Genomic DNA, 21,124 nt, shown 5'->3' on the forward strand with positions numbered 1-21,124 from the left:
CCCTCTAACTGTACATCTGAAACTTTTGAAATGATATTTGCTACCTTCTACCTTATGAAATTTTTACTTTTGTAGGTATCTATCTCTCAGCTTTATGCCTTTGCCTTCAAAATTTTGTGCCTCTTGAGGCCAATGCCCATGTTCTTCTTACCTGTGTTTCTTCTGTAGTGCCTAGAAAATGCCTTACACCTAGAAGGAGCTTAGTAAATATTTACAGAACTCATTTTTATTGCAAAAGCTCCCAATTTCTGCCTATGTCATATACAAAATAGAATCCCAGAGGGATCCAAAGATTCTGGCCCAAAGATGCATAAGTATACTGTTTCTGCATAACCAACCTATTTTTAGGGCCTATCTGTTTTAAATACATAGCACATGCTTATTTATTATATGCAAATTGATGGAAATGGATGAGCATAGGGTATTTTTGGTCACAGAAAACCCACTGCCCAATGTATATAACCAGTATAGGAAATTAAACTAGAGTTTTTTGAAAGCTGGAGGAGAGATAGCACTATCAAGCAGCCAGACTGAATTAACAAGAAATCCATCCTACTTCCACCAGTACCTTCTTAGAACTAGGGTTTGGGGAATATTTGCTATATTCCCTGTTTACTTTCTCCAAGACAAGGCTACACTTTTATCCTCATTTCATCTCTGTAAAACAAGAATTGCAAAAGCCACCACCCCATTCCTTAGTAATTTAGGACACTAGGCATCTTTCAGGTCCCTGGCATTCTTTCCAGTTTTCTGCCTGAGGACAGGGTTCTTCAACCATGTGAACAGCTTAAGGGCTCTCAGAGTGGCGGTGAAGGATTAGCTTATTCAGTAAATGATGTACAGCAGAGAGAGTTGCCCAGTGCCTGCAGTTGCAGCCAACGCAGTACTGTTGCAAGGGGAGAAATATCCCAACCTTCTTATTTTTTCACATGGAACGTAAAGTAAGTGCCCGTGGATTGACATCCAATCACCATCTTTTCTTTACTCTATCTGAGCTCTGGAAAATATATTTCCCCATCATTTATAAAGAAATATATGTATGAGAAGATCAAGCCAGCATAGACAAAGCAAGTTTAGGCCCAGGATGAATACCAAGAAGAAGATCCTTAGACACTCTGCAGTTCTTATCCTTTATTACAGATAGGCAAGCTGTTTCTTAGGAGACATTCTAAGACCCGAGTGTTCTAAGACCTTTCTTGAGATTACAGTTACTTTCTGCAGGAAGTACTTTCCACAAGGAAGGAAAATCATTTTATAACAGGATTAGGGATTGCAGACTCCCTTTTAGAGATTTCCAGAGTCACTAAGTATAGCATACCCTGCCTTCTGCAGAACTCTCATATCAGCCCAGCCTCTCCATCACCACTACCACTGCTTTAGCCCAGCCACGCCAGCACCTCTAATCATGACCGTTTGACAGTCTCCTAATTGGCCTCCCTCTCAGTAATCTCCACAGATGCTGCAGACACCATATAAACTCACGTCCATGCCTTCTATCTTGGGCCATCGCTGATTCTCCTGAGTCATATCACCCAAGGACCCCTCAAAGGCCCTGCATGGCAGAGATTAAGTTCTGGACTACCATTATATGCCCATCATCTACAGTGTCTATGGCAATAGCCCCAGACATGATGAGGAAGAAAGGAAGAGAGGCAGAACTATGACAGACACACAGATAGATCCCTTCTCATTAAAAGGCGTGATAAATTCCTCTTCTGGGGATGCCTGGGTGGCTCAGTCAGTTAAGTGTCTGCCTTTGGCTTGGGTCAGGATCTCAGGGTCTTGGGATCAAGCCCTGAGTCGCATCGGGCTCCCTGTTCATCAGGGAGTCTGCTTCTCCCTCTCTTTCTGCCCATTCCCCCTGCTCGTGCTCTCTCTCAAGTGCTCTCTCTCTCAAATAAATAAAATCTTAAAGAAAAACATCTTTTTCTGGCCTGTGTGCAACCTAGAGCAGGCTTTCTCGCCTTTACACATGCTTCACTTCTATTGAAAGGGAAATCTCACCTCAGATAGTCATCTGTATGTTGAGCGTGATGATGACCAAACACTGAGCAATAAACTCAACAGTTCAATAAGCCTCTCAAATATTTTGTTTAAAAATTACAAATCTGGTGGTGGGGTGGGGGGGGGGGATGCCTGGGTGACTCAGTTCATCAGGCGTCCAGTTCTTGATTTCAGCTCAGGTCATGACCTTGAGGTCTAGAAATCAAGCCCCCTGTCAGGCTGCATGCTGAGCGTGGAGTCTGCTCAAGATTCTCTCTTACCCTCTCCTTCTAGCCCGCCCCCACTCCTGCATGCAGTCTTTCTCGATCGTTCTAAAAAAATTTTAAAAATAAAAAAACAAATTTGAGGAGTAACTAGATGTTTGGTTCTGTGTGGCTACAACTTGAAGGGTAAGCAATAGCTTACTGAAATTGAATGTAAGAGATACATTCTTAGATAGCAAATAATGGCTTTAAAATATAATCTGCTTTTGGGGGATACCTGGATGACTCACTTGGTTAAACATCTGATTTGATTTTGGCTCAGGTCCTGATCTTAGAGTCATGAGATCTAGCGCTGCGTCAGGCTCTACACTCAGTGGGGAGTCTGCTTGTCCCTCTCCCTCTGCCTCTGTTACCTCCCCTGGCTTGCACATGTGTTTGCTCTTTCTCTCTGTCTCTCAAATAAATAAATAAGTAAAATCTTTAAATCTGTATAGAGATAGATATATACTCTGCTTTTATTGATTTTTTTTCTGTCCTAAGTTTATCATTTTAATATCCACTTATTTTTTTACATATTTAAGTAAATAAGACAAATTGGAAAAATCTACCTTGGCAGGTATAAGCAATGATCATGTTAGTTTGTTCTTTCAGGTTCTTATTTATAGCAGAAAAATCCAACTGAAAAAGCACTGTGATTCTCATTTCCATTATTTACTTTGACGGCCATTGATTTTATGTTTGTAGTTCCTCCTTTCTCAGATTTAAAAATTAAAATTTTTGCTTTCCTAGGGATAACCTCAGAACTATGTATTTATAAAACTCATGTAGCTTTACAAATAATTGTTTCATCATGCTCATGTCTTACGGAAAAAAAAAAATACTTTCTATAATTGAAATTTTCATGTAAGAAAAGTATTTCACAAAACATGTCTATTATCTATTGCTCTTGAACAATAGGACTTCCCTACAATAATTTAAAACAAATAACTTTGATAGCCCAACTTATTTTTAGAGTAGCATTTCTCTGCTTAAATAAGCTAAATACTGTAAGTTCTAGCTGTTCCTCTTCTCGTAGAGTTAGCTCATTAGGAAGTCAAAGTGTGCTATGCTTATGTAACTTCCGGTGGATCCTCTTCTTTCACATGCTTTTTTGAAATGACTGTATTTTTAGTGAATGGCTCTCTTGTAACTCAGAGGTAAAAAAATATATATATGCCTTACCAAGACCAGATAGATACCACATAGCAGGGCATCTTACCAAACGATTTATACCTATTGCCCTGCTGTTTTTAGATATGTTGGGGCCAATTCCACGTTAAAACCTGTTAAACCCCTAGGGCCTACCTGGGCCTACTTAGCCATAGTGACTCCATGTTGCCTAGGTAGACATTTTGTTGTTTAATAAATGCCTCAGCAGTTACTGATATCAGTTCCAGGTAACTGTTGCTAAAACGCACACCTAAAACAAGGCCATTTTGTTTAATAAATGCCTCAACAGTTACTGATATCAGTTCCAGGTAACTGTTACTAAAACACACACCTAAAACAAGGCCAGAGAGGTGGAAACATCCAATCAGCCAAAGCCACATATGTAGAGGTCTGCGGTTGTGCCCTATAAAACTAGCCTGTAAGACCAAGGGGTCGTCGCTGTCTTCGGAGGCGGCCCTGGCCGGTCAGTCTAACTTCTAATGCTTGGCATAGAATAAGGCTTTGCATAACTTTCACTTTGTCTCAGTCTCGTTCCTTTGATAACGGACCCAACAAGTTACTCATCTTTTTATTGCAAAATAAAATAGGTATATATATATAAAGTATAGGTATATTATATATATACTTTGGCTTTTATTCAGAGAATAAATGAACTTTTTAAGAACTGTTCCCAGTAGCTTCTTCACCACAGATTTTGGCTCAGTGTGGTTTCACTTTGTTCCCCCATGTAGGGTAACGACAGTATCCAGGGTTCCCCGAGCCCAACAACTAGTCCTTCAGGGTTAACTCAGCTAACATTAGAGAACATGTTGGGGAAGGCTGCAAGGCGGACAGATAAAGGACCTCTAAAAAGTGCCTACGCAGAAGCAGGAGCATCAGAAAGCCAGAATTCCTTGGCAAAGCAGATAGATAGAAAAGACTTTCGAACGAGTGTGGTGCCTACACTATGCCTTTCTCCCCCGGGAAGAAGTGAAGCCTCTCAGAAAACTCCAGATCCTGTTATCAAAGCAAAGGACCGACCAGCCCATCAAGTACCAGCTTCAATAAACAAAACCTCCCTAAAGGAGATCTCGGGGGGAAAGTTGAGACCGATTCCTGAAGCATCTGTAAGTGGCTTCGCTCTGGTTTGCATAGGCGGGCAGCACGTCTTGCTGTGTTCTGTTCTGTCCCACTTCGCACGGGTTTGCAGCAGGACCTATTTTTTATCATTTGGGTGATCAGTAATATATTTGCCTTCCTATTCCAATGTGTTTTAGCTCAGTAGCAACAGCTGTTAAAGAGTATATTGCCCATCCCAGTGATAATAGAATGCCTCATGTTTTTAATGAGAAAGATAATTATCATTATAGTAATTTTTTTATTTCCCAGTTACTTCTCATAATTTTAGATATCACTGCCTGCTAATTATAAATGAAGATCTTATTTTTGAGCCAAAGGCTTGCCAGTGAAATTGACAGATTTTCAATAACAATCTACATTAGGAGCCATAAAAACATCATTATTCCCTTCACTTTCTGGTCTCTTTGCAGCAGTTTCCCAAATAATAAATGGCATGAGTGAAGGTTAGCAGTAAAGTAGTGTCACTGAATAAATCCCTAGGCTAGTTTGGTGGCTATATTCATGTCCATTGGGTTGATTTTCTTCCTTCCTGTGTTAGTACCTCTCTTCCTTCAGTCCCTCCATGCTGCACTTAGAAACCAGAGAACAGATGAAGCTATGCCGAACAAATGAACTTATATTCCATTTTTTTAAAACACAGTAAAGGTTTTCTTTATTTGTCATGTCCTAAGTATTCTGTATGTGTTACATTGTAAAGCTTTGGTTCAATTGCATACTAAGCAATTGAGGGAGGATTGTTCCCTCACACAAGTCACAGACATATATGTCATATTAACAGAACAGAAATAGCTAATACTTCTTCTTTTTTTTTTAAGATTCTATCTATCCACTTGACAGAGATCACAAGTAGGCAGAGAGGGGGGAGGGGGGTAGCAGGCTCCCTGTGGAGCAGAGAGCCCGATGCGGGGCTTGATCCCAGGACCCTGGGATCATGACCCCAGCCGAAGGCAGAGGCCTCAACCCACTGAGCCACCCAGGCGCCCCAATAGCTAATACTTCTTAAACACCTGCCATGTGTCAGTCACTCTGCCAAGCCTTTTTTCCACTGAAGCACTTCATTTAATCCTCACAGTGACCCTGAGAGGTAGACACCTTCATCCTCATTTTTTAGATGAGGAGACTGAGCTCGGTTATGCAGGGTGTTCAAGGACAATAGCTAGTTAGTTGGAGAGTTAGAACTTGAAACTATATTGTCTGAGACCAGAACTGCTGCCTGGGTTCACCGTACTGGGCTGCATAAACGTGTACCAACTCTCACATAAATGGTGGGCCCTCCTCAAGAAAGACCCAGATAAAACTGAAATGTGTATTCATTTTATTTCTCACGTTTGTATGCATGTCTGCATGTGTGCCCACAAAAACGTAGTGAATCACCTAACTTAATGAAAATGGAATTTGTTTTATGGTGATTTTAGGATGAAAGTGGTCAATAGTAATATCTTTGCCTGTTTTGCATTTATTTTAAAATATTTCTAAAACAGATATTCTACCTAACTGTAATTTTTTTCCCCTTTGGTGTACTCATAAGTGGAATGCAGCTAATAAACTAACCTTAGGGATTTGTTCTAGGATGCTCCTTCCCTTGACTGCAGCCAAAACTGGGCTGCCAAAAATGGAACCAAAGCAAGTGTCTAAGAAGCCTTCCGCTCCATTCTCCCCTAATTTTTTTGCCACCACCCTTCTATTAGGTAAAATCTCTCATTCTAATATATCCAAAAGATTGCTTATTTTTAATCTTTCCATCTTTCTGTAGAAATAAAACCAGGACACGAAAAATCAGCTTGTAAACTTGAGGCACAAATGGACTTTGAGTACCTGGCCACTCGACCAAGTACACTGCCTGAACCATAGTGCTCTCTGATGATACCAGGGGGAAATGAAAGGCTGGAGAGAGAGCCTGGGCTTTTCCCTTACCCATCGTCTTCATCTGAGAGCCAGTTCGCTGAGACTCTTTGCGTTGCTCCAAGAGTCCCTCCTCCCAGGGGCTCACTGCCCTTTACAAAGCGCTCACCTGACTCCTGTGCCTTTGCGCAGGCGCCCGGGTGCAGCGTCGGCCATTTTTACTAGTCCATTTTACCGCTAAGGAGACTGACAGCAATCCCTTCAAAAGGATGGAAGAGGGAAGGAACTTTACACGTGTGGACAGGATAGAGGCACAAAAGCACTGCTTACCATTTGCGCAGAGAGGTTTGACCTCAGTGTAAAAATACAGACTAATAAAATGTGATCTCAGGGAACCCATATGGTCGCTACAATCTGTGGCTCACATTCGTGAATGTGATAACCCCAATTTAATAGGATGTGAAATTATGGAAGGCATCGGCACTCTGCCGCATTTCAGGGTGAATTTACCGTGGGAATGGAGTGTTCTTCCAGAGACATCATTTAAAAAAGAAATCATGGTCATAGTGAAAGGGTGCTAATACTTGACGTTCTCTCCATTTAATAACTGTAGCTAAGAATCTGAAACAAGTTTCCTTAAGAGAGCCGTGTGCTTGCTAACTCCACAAAGGAATTTTTTCCCCCAGATTCCAGAAACCCATGGTGGTGACTGTTAATAATATACTAAAATAGGGGGCGCCTGAGTGGCTCAGTGGGTTAAAGCCTCTGCCTTCAGCTCAGGTCATGATCCCAGGGTCCTTGGATCGAGCCCCACATTGGGCTCTCTGCCCGGCAGGGAGCCTGTTTCCTCCTCTCTCTCTCTCTCTGCCTGCCTCTCTGCCTACTTGTGATCTCTGTCTGTCAAATAAATAAATAAAATCTTTTTTAAAAAATAAGAATATACTAAAATTTAATTCACACAATATAGAATTCGGCTTTTTTTAGGGCACTCATGGAGTTGTGCAACCATCACTACTTATCTTAGATCATTTTTATCACCCCAAAAGAAATTCCATCCCTATTAATAGTCATTCCCCATTCATTGCTTCCCCCAAACTCCCAGAAGCCACTAATCTGCTTTCTGTCTCTACGGATTTGCCCATCCTGGACAGTTCATATAAATGAAGTCAGACAGTATGTGGCCTTTTGTGTCTGACTTCTTTCATTTAGCATAATGTTTTCAAGTTCCATCCATGTTGTAGCATTTCATTTCTTTTTATGCCTGAATAGTAATCCATTATATGGATATGCCATATTTGTTTATTCATCTATCAGTCGATAGCTGGTTGTTTCCACTTTTTGGCTATTATGAAAGATGGTACTATGAACATTCATATGCACATTTTTGTGTGGACATATGTTTTCATTCCTCTTGGGTATATACCTAGGGGTGGAATTGCTGGGTCATATGGAACATTATATTTAACTTTTGAGGAACTGCCAAACTGTTTTCCATAGCAGCTGTACCATATTACATTCCCGCAAGCAAGGCAAGTTGACGGGATTTTTCTACATCTTAGTCAACACTTGTTATTGTCTGCCTTTTTCATTTAAGCCATCCTGGTGTGTGTGAAGTGGTATCTCATTGCAGTTTCAGTTTGCATTCCCCTGATGACTCAAGATGCTGAGCATCTTTTCTTTTTTTTTTTTTTTTTAATTTTTTTATTTTAATAAACATATAATGTATTTTTATCCCCAGGGGTACAGGTCTGTGAATCGTCTGGTTTACACATTTCACAGCACTCATCATAGCACATACCCTCCCCAATGTCCATTTCCCCACCACCCTCTCCCATCCCCCTTCCCCCCCCGCAACCCTCAGTCTGTTTCTTGAGATTGAGTCTTTTATGGTTTGTCTCCCTCCCAATCCCATCTTTTCATTTTTTTCTTTTCCTACCTCCCCCCAAACCCCCCCACCTTGCATCTCCACTTCCTCATATCAAAGAGATCATATGATAGTTATATTTCTCCGATTGACTTATTTCGCTAAGCATGATACCCTCTAGTTCCATCCACGTCGTCGCAAATGGCAAGATTTCATGTCTTTTGATGGCTGCATAGTATTCCATTGTGTATATATACCACATCTTCTTTATCCATTCATCTGTTGATGGACATCTAGGCGCTTTCCACAGTTTGGCTATTGTGGACATTGCTGCTATAAACATTCGGGTGCACGTGCCCCTTCGGAGCACCACGTTTGTATCTTTAGGATATATACCCAGGAGTGCAATTGCTGGGTCGTAGGGTAGCTCTATTTTCAGTTTTTTGAGGAACCTCCACACTGTTTTCCAGAGTGGTTGCACCAGCTTGCATTCCCACCAACAGTGTAGGAGGGTTCCCCTCTCTCCGCATCCTCGCCAGCATCTGTCATTTCTTGACTTGTTAATTTTAGCCATTCTGACTGGTGTGAGGTGGTATCTCATTGTGGTTTTGATTTGTATTTCCCTGATGCCGAGTGATGTGGAGCATTTTTTCATGTGTCTGTTGGCCATCTGGATGTCTTCCTTGCAGAAATGTCTGTTCATGTCCTCTGCCCATTTCTTGACTGGATTATTTGTTCTTTGGGTATTGAGTTTGATAAGCTCTTTATAGATTTTGGATACGAGCCCTTTATCTGATATGTCGTTTGCAAATATCTTCTCCCATTCTGTCAGTTGTCTTTTGGTTTTGTTAACTGTTTCCTTTGCTGTGCAAAAGCTTTTGATCTTGATGAAATCCCAATAGTTCATTTTTGCCCTTGCTTCTGTCGCCTTTGGCGATGTTCCTAGGAAGAAGTTGCTGCGGTGGAGGTCAAAGAGGTTGCTGCCTGCATTCTCCTCAAGGATTTTGATAGATTCCTTTCGCACATTGAGGTCCTTCATCAACTTTGAGTCTATTTTCGTGTGTGGTGTAAGGAAATAGTCCAATTTCATTTTTCTGCATGTGGCTGTCCAATTTTCCCAGCACCATTTGTTGAAGAGGCTGTCTTTTTTCCATTGGATATTCTTTCCTGCTTTGTCGAAGATTAGTTGACCATAGAGTTGAGGGTCTATTTCTGGGCTCTCTATTCTGTTCCATTGGTCTATATGTCTGTTTTTGTGCCAGTACCATACTGTCTTGATGATGACAGCTTTGTAATAGAGCTTGAAGTCTGGAATTGTGATACCACCGACTTTGGCTTTCTTTTTCAATATTCCTTTGGCTATTCGAGGTCTTTTCTGGTTCCATATAAATTTTAGGATTATTTGTTCTATTTCTTTAAAAAAAATAGATGGGATTTTGATAGGGATTGCATTAAATGTGTAGATTGCTTTAGGTAAAATAGACATTTTCACAATATTTGTTCTTCCAATCCATGAGCATGGAATATTTTTCCATTTCTTTGTGTCTTCCTCAATTTCTTTCATGAGTACTTTATAGTTTTCTGAGTATAGATTCTTTGCCTCTTTGGTTAGATTTATTCCTAGGTATCTTATGGTTTTGGGTACGATGGTAAATGGGACTGACTCCTCAATTTCTCTTTCTTCTGTCTTGTTGTTAGTGTAAAGAAATGCAACTGATTTCTGTGCATTGACTTTATATCCTGACACTTTACTGAATTCCTGTATAAGTTCTAGCAGTTTTGGAGTGGAGCCTTTTGGGTTTTCCACATATAGTATCATATCATCTGCAAAGAGTGATAGTTTGACTTCTTCTTTGCCGATTTGGATGCCTTTAATTTCTTTTTGTTGTCTGATTGCTGAGGCTAGGCCTTCTAGTACTATATTGAACAGCAGTGGTGATAACGGACATCCCTGCCGTGTTCCTGACCTTAGCGGAAAAGCTTTCAGTTTTTCTCCATTGAGAATGATATTTGCAGTGGGTTTTTCATAGATGGCTTTGATAATGTTGAGGTATGTGCCTTCTATCCCTACACTTTGAAGAGTTTTAATCAGGAAGGGATGCTGCACTTTGTCAAACGCTTTTTCAGCATCTATTGAGAGTATCATATGGTTCTTACTCTTTCTTTTATTAATGTATTGTATCACATTGATGGATTTGTGGATGTTGAACCAACCTTGCAGCCCTGGAATAAATCCCACTTGGTCGTGGTGAATAATCCTTTTAATGTACTGTTGGATCCTATTGGCCAGTATTTTGGTGAGAATTTTCGCATCTGTGTTCATCAAGGATATTGGTCTGTAATTCTCTTTTTTGGTGGGATCCTTGTCTGGTTTTGGGATCAAGGTGATGCTGGCCTCATAGAATGAGTTTGGAAGTTTTCCTTCCATTTCTATTTTTTGGAACAGTTTCAGGAGAATAGGAATTAATTCTTCTTTAAATGTTTGGTAGAATTCCCCTGGGAAGCCGTCTGGTCCTGGACTTTTGTTTGTTTGGAGATTTTTGATGACTGTTTCAATCTCCTTACTGGTTATGGGTCTGTTCAGGTTATCTATTTCTTCCTGGTTCAGTTGTGGTAGTTTATACATCTCTAGAAATGTATCCATTTCTTCCAGGTTGTCAAATTTGTTGCCATAGAGTTGCTCGTAGTATGTTCTTATAATTGTTTGTATTTCTTTGGTGTTGGTTGTGATCTCTCCTCTTTCATTCATGATTTTATTTATTTGCGTCCTTTCTCTTTTCTTTTTGATAAGTCTGGCCAGGGGCTTATCAATCTTATTAATTCTTTCAAAGAACCAGCTCCTAGTTTTGTTGATTTGTTCTATTGTTTTTTTTAGTTTCTATTTCATTGATTTCTGCTCTGGTCTTTATGATTTCTCTTCTCCTGCTGGGTTTAGGCTTTCTTTGTTGTTCTCTCTCCAGCTCCTTTAGGTGTAGGGTTAGGTTGTGTATTTGAGACCTTTCTTGTTTCTTGAGAAAGGCTTGCACTGCTATATATTTTCCTCTCAGGACTGCCTTTGTTGTGTCCCACAGATTTTGAACTGTTGTGTTTTCATTATCATTTGTTTCCATGAATTTTTTCAATTCTTCTTTAATTTCCTGGTTGACCCATTCATTTTTTAGAAGGATGCTGTTTAGTCTCCATGTATTTGCGTTCTTTCCAAATTTCCTCTTGTGATTGAGTTCGAGCTTCAGAGCATTGTGGTCTGAAAATATGCAGGGAATGATCTCGATCTTTTGGTACTGATTGAGACCTGATTTATGACCCAGGATGTGGTCTATTCTGGAGAATGTTCCATGTGCACTAGAGAAGAATGTATATTCTGTTGCTTTGGGATGGAATGTTCTGAATATATCTGTGATGTCCATCTGGTCCAGTGTGTCATTTAAGGCCTTTATTTCCTTGTTGATCTTTTGCTTAGATGATCTGTCCATTTCAGTGAGGGGAGTGTTAAAGTCCCCTGCTATTATTGTATTACTGTCGATGTATTTCTTTGATTTTGTTATTAATTGGTTTATATAGTTGGCTGCTCCCATGTTAGGGGCATAGATATTTAAGATTGTTAGATCTTCTTGTTGGACAGACCCTTTGAGTATGATATAGTGTCCTTCCTCATCTCTTATTATAGTCTTTGGCTTAAAATCTAATTGATCTGATATAAGGATTGCCACCCCAGCTTTCTTCTGATGTCCATTAGCATGGTACATTGTTTTCCACCCCCTCACTTTAAATCTGGAGGTGTCTTCGGGTCTAAAATGAGTTTCTTGTAGGCAGCATATGGATGGGTTTTGTTTTTTTATCCATTCTGATACCCTGTGTCTTTTGATTGGGGCATTTAGCCCATTAACATTCAGGGTAACTATTGAGAGATATGAATTTAGTGCCATTGTATTGCCGGTAAGATGATTGTTACTGTATATTGTTTCTGTTTCTTTCTGATCTACTACTTTTAGGGTCTCTCTTTGCTTAGAGGACCCCTTTCAATATTTCCTGTAGAGCTGGTTTGGTGTTTGCAAATTCTTTCAGCTTTTGTTTGTCCTGGAAGCTCTTTATCTCTCCTTCTATTTTCAATGATAGCCTAGCCGGATATAGTATTCTTGGCTGCATGTTTTTCTCGTTTAGTGCTCTGAATATATCATGCCAGTTCTTTCTGGCCTGCCAGGTCTCTGTGGATAGGTCTGCTGCCAATCTAATGTTTTTACCCTTGTATGTTACAGACTTCTTTTCCCGGGCTGCTTTCAGGATTTTCTCTTTGTCGCTAAGACTTGTAAATTTTACTATCAGGTGACGAGGTGTGGACCTATTTTTATTGATTTTGAGGGGCGTTCTTAGCATCTCCTGGATTTTGATGTTTGTTCCCTTTGCCATATTAGGGAAATTCTCTCCAATAATTGTATCCAATATACCTTCTGCTCCCCTCTCTCTTTCTTCTTCTTCTGGAATCCCAATTATTCTAATGTTGTGTCGTCTTATGGTGTCACTTATCTCTCGAATCCTCTCCTCGTGTTCCAGTAGTTGTTTGTCTCTCTTTTGCTCAGCTTCTTTATTCTCTGTCATTTGGTCTTCTATGTCACTAATTCTTTCTTCTGCCTCATTTATCCTGGCAGTGAGAGCTTCCATTTTTGATTGCACCTCATGAATAGCTTTTTTGATTTCAACTTGGTTAGATTTTAGTTCTTTTATTTCTCCAGAAAGGGCTTTTATCTCTCCGGAGAGGGTTTCTCTAATATCTTCTATGCCTTTTTCGAGCCCGGCTAGAACCTTGAGAATTGTCATTCTGAACTCTAGATCTGTCATGCTACCTATGTCTGTATTGATTAGGTCTCCAGCCTTCGGTACGGCCTCTTGTTCTTTTTTTTGAGGTGAGTTTTTCCGCCTTGTCATTTTGTCCAGGTAGGATTTGCTTTCTCCTGCTGTGGAATTCCGCTGTTCTTGGTGACTGAAGTTGGTTTTGGATGGTTTCTTGTTGATCTTCTGGGGGAGGGGCCTGTTGTAGTGATTCTCAAGTGTCTTTGCCGCAGGCGGAATTGCACCGCCCTTGCCAGGGGCTGGGCTAAGTAATCCGCTCGGGTTCGCTTTCGGGAGCTTTTGTTCCCTGAGCGCTTTCCGTAGAGTTCCGGAGGACGGGAATGAAGATGGCGGCCTCCCAATCTCTCGGCCCGGAGGAGCCGAGAGCTTGGGGTTCCGCTCCTCAGTGCGCTCTCAGAGCAAAGCGCCCAATAGCCCCGCCTCCCTGGCTTGCGGTCGCGCCTCGAGGAAAGCAGTCAATTGTTGGAGCTGGAGAAAAGCGCCGGGTCGCTTTTGTCTCCGCGGCCTCCGGCCGCGCTCCGAGCCCACCCAGCCTGCGACCGGCACAAGGTAACCCTGGGCTTAGAGCTCACTCCTCGGCTTTGTCGCTATAGCCGGCTTCCCCGCTCTAATACCTGCGAGCTCTGCGGCACTCAGACACCCCCAGTCCTTCTGTGACCCCGCGGGTCCTGGGGTTATGCTGACCCTGCCTGGGTTTCCCCCCAGTTTAGCCTCTGGAGCGATGTCTCCCAGTGGAGCCGACTTTTAAAAGTCCCGGTTTTGTGCTCCGTCGCTCCGCCGCTTGCCGGGTGCCGGCCCCTCCCCCCGGGGTCTATCTTCCCGTTGCTTTGGATTCACTTCTCCGCAGGTCCTACCTTTCAGAAAGTGATCGATTTTCTGTTTCTGGGATTGTTGCTCTTCTTCTCTTCGATTTCCCGTTGGATTTATAGGTGTTCACAATGGTTAGATAAGCTATCTAGCTGATCTCCTGCTACCCGATGTCGTCTCAGCCTGCTACTTCTCCGCCATCTTGACTCCTCCCCCACTGAGCATCTTTTCATACACTTATTAGCACATCTGCTTATCTCCTTTGGAGAAATGCCTATTCAAATCTTTGGCCTATTTTTTCATTGGATTATTTGTCTTTTTATTGTCCTGTTGTAAGAGTTTGGATACAAGCTCCTTGTCAGATACGTGATATGCAAATATATTCTCCCATTCTGTAAGCTGTCTTTTCATTTCTTGGGGCTATCTTTTGAGGCACGGAAGTTTTTCATTTGGTGAAGTCCAATCTATCTATGTTTTTCTTCTGTTGCTTATGCTTTTGGTGTTATAGCTAAGAGCCATCGCCTAATCCATGGTCACAGAGATTTATTCCTGTTTTCTTCTAAGAATTTTTTAGTTTAACTCTTAAATTTTGTCCTATAATCCATTTCTAGCTAATTTTTGTCTGTAGTGGGAAGTAGGGATTCAACTGCATTTTTTTGCTTGTGGATATTCACTTGTGCCAACACTATTGATTGAAAGACTATTTTTCCCATTGAATTGTCTTGTCACCTTTTTTGGAAGTCAGTTGACCATACATGTGAAAGTTTATTTCTGACTTCCCAGTTCTGTTCTATCTATATGTCTATCCTTATGCAGTATCACACTGTCTTGATTACTGTAGTTTTATAGTAGACTTTGAAATCAGGTAGTGTGACTCCTTCAACTTTGTTCTTCCTTTCCTGGATTGTTTTTGCATTTCCATAGGAATTTGAGGATCAACTTGTCAGTTGATATTGCAATGCATCTATAAATCAGTTTGGGGGATGTATCTTAACATCTTAACAATATTAAGCCTTCCAATCCATGGATATCTTTCCATTTATTTGTGTCTTTAATTTCTTTTGGCAATGTTTTATAATTTTCAGCATACAAGTCTTGCACTTTCTTTGTTAAATTTATTCCTAAGTATATTTTTGATGCTCTTGTGAATAGAATTGTTTTCTTAATTTTTTAATTTATTCATTTCTAGGGTTCATAGAAATGCAATTTATTTTTATATTGATTTTATATCTTGCAGCCTTTCTGAATATTAATTAGTTCTAATGGTGTTTTTGTGAATTCCTTAGGAATTTCTATATACAAGATCATGTCATTACAAATAGAGATAGTTCTACTTCCTTTCCAATCTGGATGTCATTTATTTCTTTTTCTTACCTACTTGCCCCCACAAATGGATTTCATTTGAATGAAAAACGTTTCTTTCTTTCAAGATATTTAATATTTAATACTTCAACTACTGTGGCCCAGTAGTGAATTCTAACACAGACATGATGAGCTCAGTCAGGCCTAGAAGGATTCTACTGGTATGATGCATAGGAAATGTACTAGATGCAAGAGAAAAATTTTGACAATTATCCTGGGACTGGAAGTCCATCCAATATATGAATTCAGGTATGAAATTACCTCTGCTGGCTAGCTTTGTAGTCAATGTATATAGAGCACTAACATGTAGGGGGGTTTCTGCCTCGTAAGCTGGGCTTCTAGGGGCACCTGCGTGGCTCAGTCAGTTAAGCATCTGACTCTTGACTTTGGCTCAGGTCATGATCTCAACATTGTGAGATGGAGCACTGCACTGGGCTCCATGCTGGGTGTGGAGCCTACTTAAGATTCTCTCTCTCTTTCTCTGTCTCTCTCTCTCTCTGCTCCCCCCCCCCCACTTTCCCTCTCTAAAAATAATTAACTAATTAAAATAAAACAAAGGACTTCTAGGTGATGAGTTACAGCTGTTCTGGTTCTACTTCTGGATTATGTCAGCATCTCCTCTTCTGCTGAGTGCCTTTCAGGCCAGGTATTCCCTCTGGTGCTAGAGATAAACCAACCCAAACAGATGAGGCCTGTCTCTGCAGGGGGCTTATATCTGTTAGGAAATACAGACGATAAAGACGTACAAACAAATACATAAAGTGATTATAAGCTATGATAAGGTTGTGGGAAGACAAAGACAAGGTGATATAACAGACAACAGGGTTGGCCAGAATGGTGGGTACTTTAGATATTATCTGACTGAGTAGGTGACATTTGAACTGAGATCTGAAATTTAAGATGGAGCCAGCCATGCAAAGAACCTGGGAATACTGTTTCAGGTATCAGGAACAGTAGGTACAAAGCTTCTGAAATGGATGTCTTTGGGGAATAGAGGAGACCCACATAGCTGGGTCTTTCGGGAAAGGGCAGGGGAAGTGGAGGATGAGGTCAGAGCTGTTAAAAGGCCCAGATCACATGAGATCAGGATGGCCACGGTAAGGAGGGTGGCCTTTATTCCACATGCAATGGCAAGTCTTTGTAGGGTTTGACGCAGGGCAATAACATTTACATTCAAAAACTGCCCTCTTGCTGTGTCAAGGATGGATGCAACAGGGCAGGAATAGAAGCAGAGAAAGCAGTTGAGGCATCACTCTCTGAGAGATCAGAGCGGAGGTGAAGAAAAGTGGCAGATTCCCGGAATAACTAAGAGCTAGGACTAATAGGATAGAGGGAAGAGGAAACAGGCAGAATCAAAAATGACTCTGAGGCTTGGGACCTGAGCTACAGGGAGGGTGGTCATGTAATTCACTGGGCTCTGGGAGACTGAGCAGACCTGAGCCATCAACTCAACCATCAAGGTACTACAGTCAAGAATTGTAAGCTGATTCCCCATTGAAAATCAGCTCTTACATGGGGTGCCTGGGGGGTTCAGTCGGCAAAGTGTCCAACTCTTGATTTTGGCTCAGGTCATGATCTCAGGGTTGTGAAATGGAACCCCGAAGCAGAGATTCTCTCTCCCTCTCCCTCTTCCCCTCCAACCCCCACCCCATGCTCGCTCACTCGCTCTCTCTCTCTCTCTCTCTTGAAAAAGGAAATCTGCTGTCACAAAGTGCCAACTTGAAGCAACTGTATGACAAGGGACAATTAAAGGTTCTTACAAAAGAAGGTGCAGGAGAATTGTTCTCCTAATCCCCTGATATGCCAGAGTACTAGTAATTCTAAGGAACACTTACTGAAATTGATTTGCTAACTTCTTGGTAAACCTCATCCTTGCAATGTCTTATTCATTTTTTAAATAGAGTTCCCTATTATTAAGTTAAAATATTTTTAATTAAGAAACAAGTACAACCCTCTGGGTAATACCATAACCATGTAGATAGCTAGTAATTAAACTTTTCCACATGTATAACTGCATTCAAACAGTTTTGAATGAAGCATTTCAAACCTGTAAATGTAATTATGTGCATCTTTAAACAAACAAACAAACAAATAAAAAAGACATAGGCTTTGTGGTTCCAGAAAAAGTTTGAACTTATTGAAGGATGGTTATTTTCATAAGAAAGACAAAATATGCTACCAATTACAAATTCAGGTATTCTTAGTAAAAAAACAAGACATGAGATTTTATAGGGAAAAATTATAAAATGAATACCATATAACTTGAGTTTAATTTTCACATTTTCATTTTTAAGAATCAAAGCTGAATTATGAAAGGACACTTTATATGTGTTTTAAGCTGTGGTATAATTTTTTTTTAATTGTCAAGCCTTTTCCTTTGGATATTGAAAAAGGATTAGTTTGACTGCTTCCCTGATGAACTTGAGCTCGTATTTTTTTGAAATAATAGAGGCTTACTGCTCTATGCAATTTGTACACTACAAACTTAGAGGAAAATGAATTTGTAACTCATTTTAGAGTTTTAAAGGCATTGTTCCATTACATAAAGTTCTGCATTTTCTAGGGTATATAATACTCTGTGTTCAAAGGGAAGCCATCTGTCTCTCTTTGAATTTGCCACTCAAGTATGCCATTTGCAGCTGTCTTTCCAACAATACCCCATTGTTTGAAGACTTCATAAATGTCTGTCTGACCCCTGACTTCCTTCAGTTACAACAATATTCCATTGTTGCAAAACACCTGCCTGGGGGTCAGGTTATCCTGTGTGCTGTACTTATGTCGATCATCCTTGCCTAAATGTTCAGGTTCACCCAACGACTCTCTTTCCTTCCAAGGCTATCACTATAGATGACTACTGGCCTCATGCTCTCCTGAGCCACCTGGTAGACAGCTTTCACCTTTGCCACCCTCAGGACTTTCCCCAAAGAGAGCTCTACAGCATGTCTATCTACATTTTCATTCTTCCGAGCAGTCGAGAGCAGTGGACACCACGGCTCAGAGTACCAGCTTAAACCAGCAGACCTGGATTTTCATTCTGGCTTTGCTTCTTCTTACTTATGTGACCTTGGACGCATTTCTTAACGTCCTTGAACCTCAGTTACCTCATCTATCAACTTTGAGAAAATAATAATACTTATTCCATAGGGTCATAATGAATATCACATGAGATAGTACATGTGGAACACTTAGCCCATATCAACCAGATATTTTCCTCTACCCATGTCTGAGTAGTTAGAAACGTAAACCAGTATGCCTGGCATACTAAAGCACACTTTTTCAAATCCAATAAAATTCCAGAAACTAATTATTGGTACTGTTCAATAAGGGAGAGCTATGTGTGTTTCTTGTCCTCTGTTAAGAGTTGAATCAAGTGCTAACATAAAAGTGAATTAATGGGTCACTTCTATCAGATAATGTGTTGGTATTTTGTCAATGTTCACTGAAGAGAGAATAATATTTAGAAGCAGGACCTGGTGTGTCTCCAGTCATTCCCCTATAGAGCACTCTTTGTGTGCCTGCCTTATTCCCAGAGCTAAATTAGAGATCCGCAGCTCCATGGCTGATGGGATGAATTAAACGTGGACAAGACTAGTAACAGCTTATAAATTGTTTATAACTATGAACTGTTACACATGGTGAGAATGTGACATTTGTTACATTGGACACTCCTACCAATTAGTAGTCTTCGAAGAAGAGTTTGTGATTTCATGTTTTGTCAAAACTATACTCTTTCTTTGCCTCTGGGGGAAAAAAAACACAGAGTCATTGTGTCAGTTTTATCGGTCAATGCACTGCTGGGGATATTGCTGAAGCTACAGAATTTGGTGGTTAAATAACATTGGAGCTACCAGTAACAGGATTTGCATTAAGCATAGAAATTTTCTGGGTGGAATTTGCTTCTAGCCCTCTTATTTTTATTTGGGTTTTTTTTTTTTCAGTCTAAATTTTTGCTGATGCTACAGATGCATCTAGTGTCTAATTTAGTTGTTGACCAAGGCGAAATGGTCCAGAGTAGAAGTATCTTAAAATAATTAAAAATTAATAATGGTCCAAATTTGGGGTGATGATATGGACCTGCAAAAGTCATTATTCATATCACCAAACAATGTGCCAGTTACTGTAATGAAGAGGAGCAGTTTCAGATTCTCAGAAGTTTCAGAAATTGTAGACAGACTTGACAAAAACTAAGAAACTAGCAGAAGTATGAATCCATGAGAACACATTAATTGCTTAGCTAACACACTGTAACTTTTTACTATGGATTCTCCAATATTTTAATGCTAAGGTTAGCATCCTACTAGTCAAATGTTTACGGAAGAAATCCATCTTCTTTGATGTCTTGGCTTTCCTAATTTTAAAGGAACAAGTCATACTTGCCATTTTCCTATTTTATGGAAGAGGCCTTAAGCTGATAGTATTTCCTGACCCACTGAGATCAAGGTCTTTGGTTCAAGAACCTTGTTTGTGAATTTAAAGATTTAGGGCACTTGCCATATGCCAAGTGCTCTACAAGGTGCCCCACTCTTTCTGTCCAGTCTCCATCTCCAGCCCTTATAAGAGGCCTCACTTATTTCTGTTTGACAGACCAGGAAGCCCAGAGGCTTTAGCTAGTTCACATCCAATAAGTGACTAAACCGAGAGTCATACTCAAGAGTTTGGGCCAGAAAAGCTGGTTCGCCTTCCACTACCCTGGACCACCATCCCCAATTAAAGCTAACTGAAAAGGTTCTGTGATCGGGGCACCTGGGAGGCTCAGTCGGTTAGGTGTCCAACTCTTGATTTAGACTCAGGTCATGATCTCGGGGTCATGACATCAAGCCTCAGCGTGGAGCCTACTCAGTATTCTCTCCTCCCTTTGCCCCACCCCACCCATCCACCCCCAACCCACTCACATGCACTCGTGCTGTCTCTCAAAAAAAAATTCTGTGATCATGTGGCAATTTAACTTCCATTGCCACTTTAACCTTCACAGCATTTTTTTTTAATTTATTTGAGAAAGAAAGAGAGCATGTGCTCTGGTGGGGAGGGGGGGCATTGGGTAGAGCAGAAGGAGAGGGAGAAGCAGATTCCCCACCGAGCAGGGAGCCCCATGCAGGGCTCAATTCCCAGGACCCAGGGATCACGACCTGAGCTGAACTTAACTGACTGAGTTAGTTTAACTCACTTAACTGACTGAGCCACCCAGGCACCACACTTCACAGTAGTTTAATATGCAAATGCATGTAGAGTTGTTGGTATGTCTTTCATTACTGGATTATAACCAAAGTGTTTTATATTCTAAAACAATCTGACCTTAAAGTTACGATCTTCCCACTCCAGAGGTAAGCCAACTTACCTCTGAAAATGCTATTTTCATTTCTGTAAGCAGGCACAATAATTATTTTCCTCCTGGTTCTTTAAATAATTTTTAAATTTAAGTTATATTTAATATTTACAATATTAATTAACCTTTATATATATTTATATATATGATATATTAATATTGTGTGTTAATTTATATTTATATGAATTATAATTTATATATTATATGTTAATGTTTATAATATTAATTAATATTAAATAATAATACCATGTATGAATGACTACTGTGGTTACCCATGTACAAGGCTACAGTCATCTTATAGATGGCATATCCTTGAATATAATTTAAAACCTGTTCCATTTGGTGTTACTAGATTCCTTCTAGTCTATAGTAATTGTTCAACTCATGAAGTACCCTTGAACTTAGTAGATAAGTGCTGGGAAATTACAAATTATTTATCAATAATAAGAGCTCAGCTGTGGTTCAGAGAATTCTTTCTGAAAATTAGCAGGCTGACTCCCAAGACAAAATGTACGGAAGTATATGGTATGGAAGTCATGGAGG

The 21,124-nt window shown here is 40.4% G+C and overlaps 1 protein-coding gene across 1 annotated transcript in view; it reads left to right on the top strand.

The window, feature by feature from the left end:
- CFAP20DC (CFAP20 domain containing) overlaps positions 1–21,124 on the top strand; it is a 260,030-nt gene that overhangs the window by 171,677 nt on the left and 67,229 nt on the right. The window lies entirely within an intron of this gene.

The sequence above is a fragment of the Martes martes genome (assembly GCF_963455335.1).
Source record: "Martes martes genome assembly, chromosome: 1".
Classification (NCBI taxonomy): Eukaryota; Metazoa; Chordata; class Mammalia; order Carnivora; family Mustelidae; genus Martes; species Martes martes.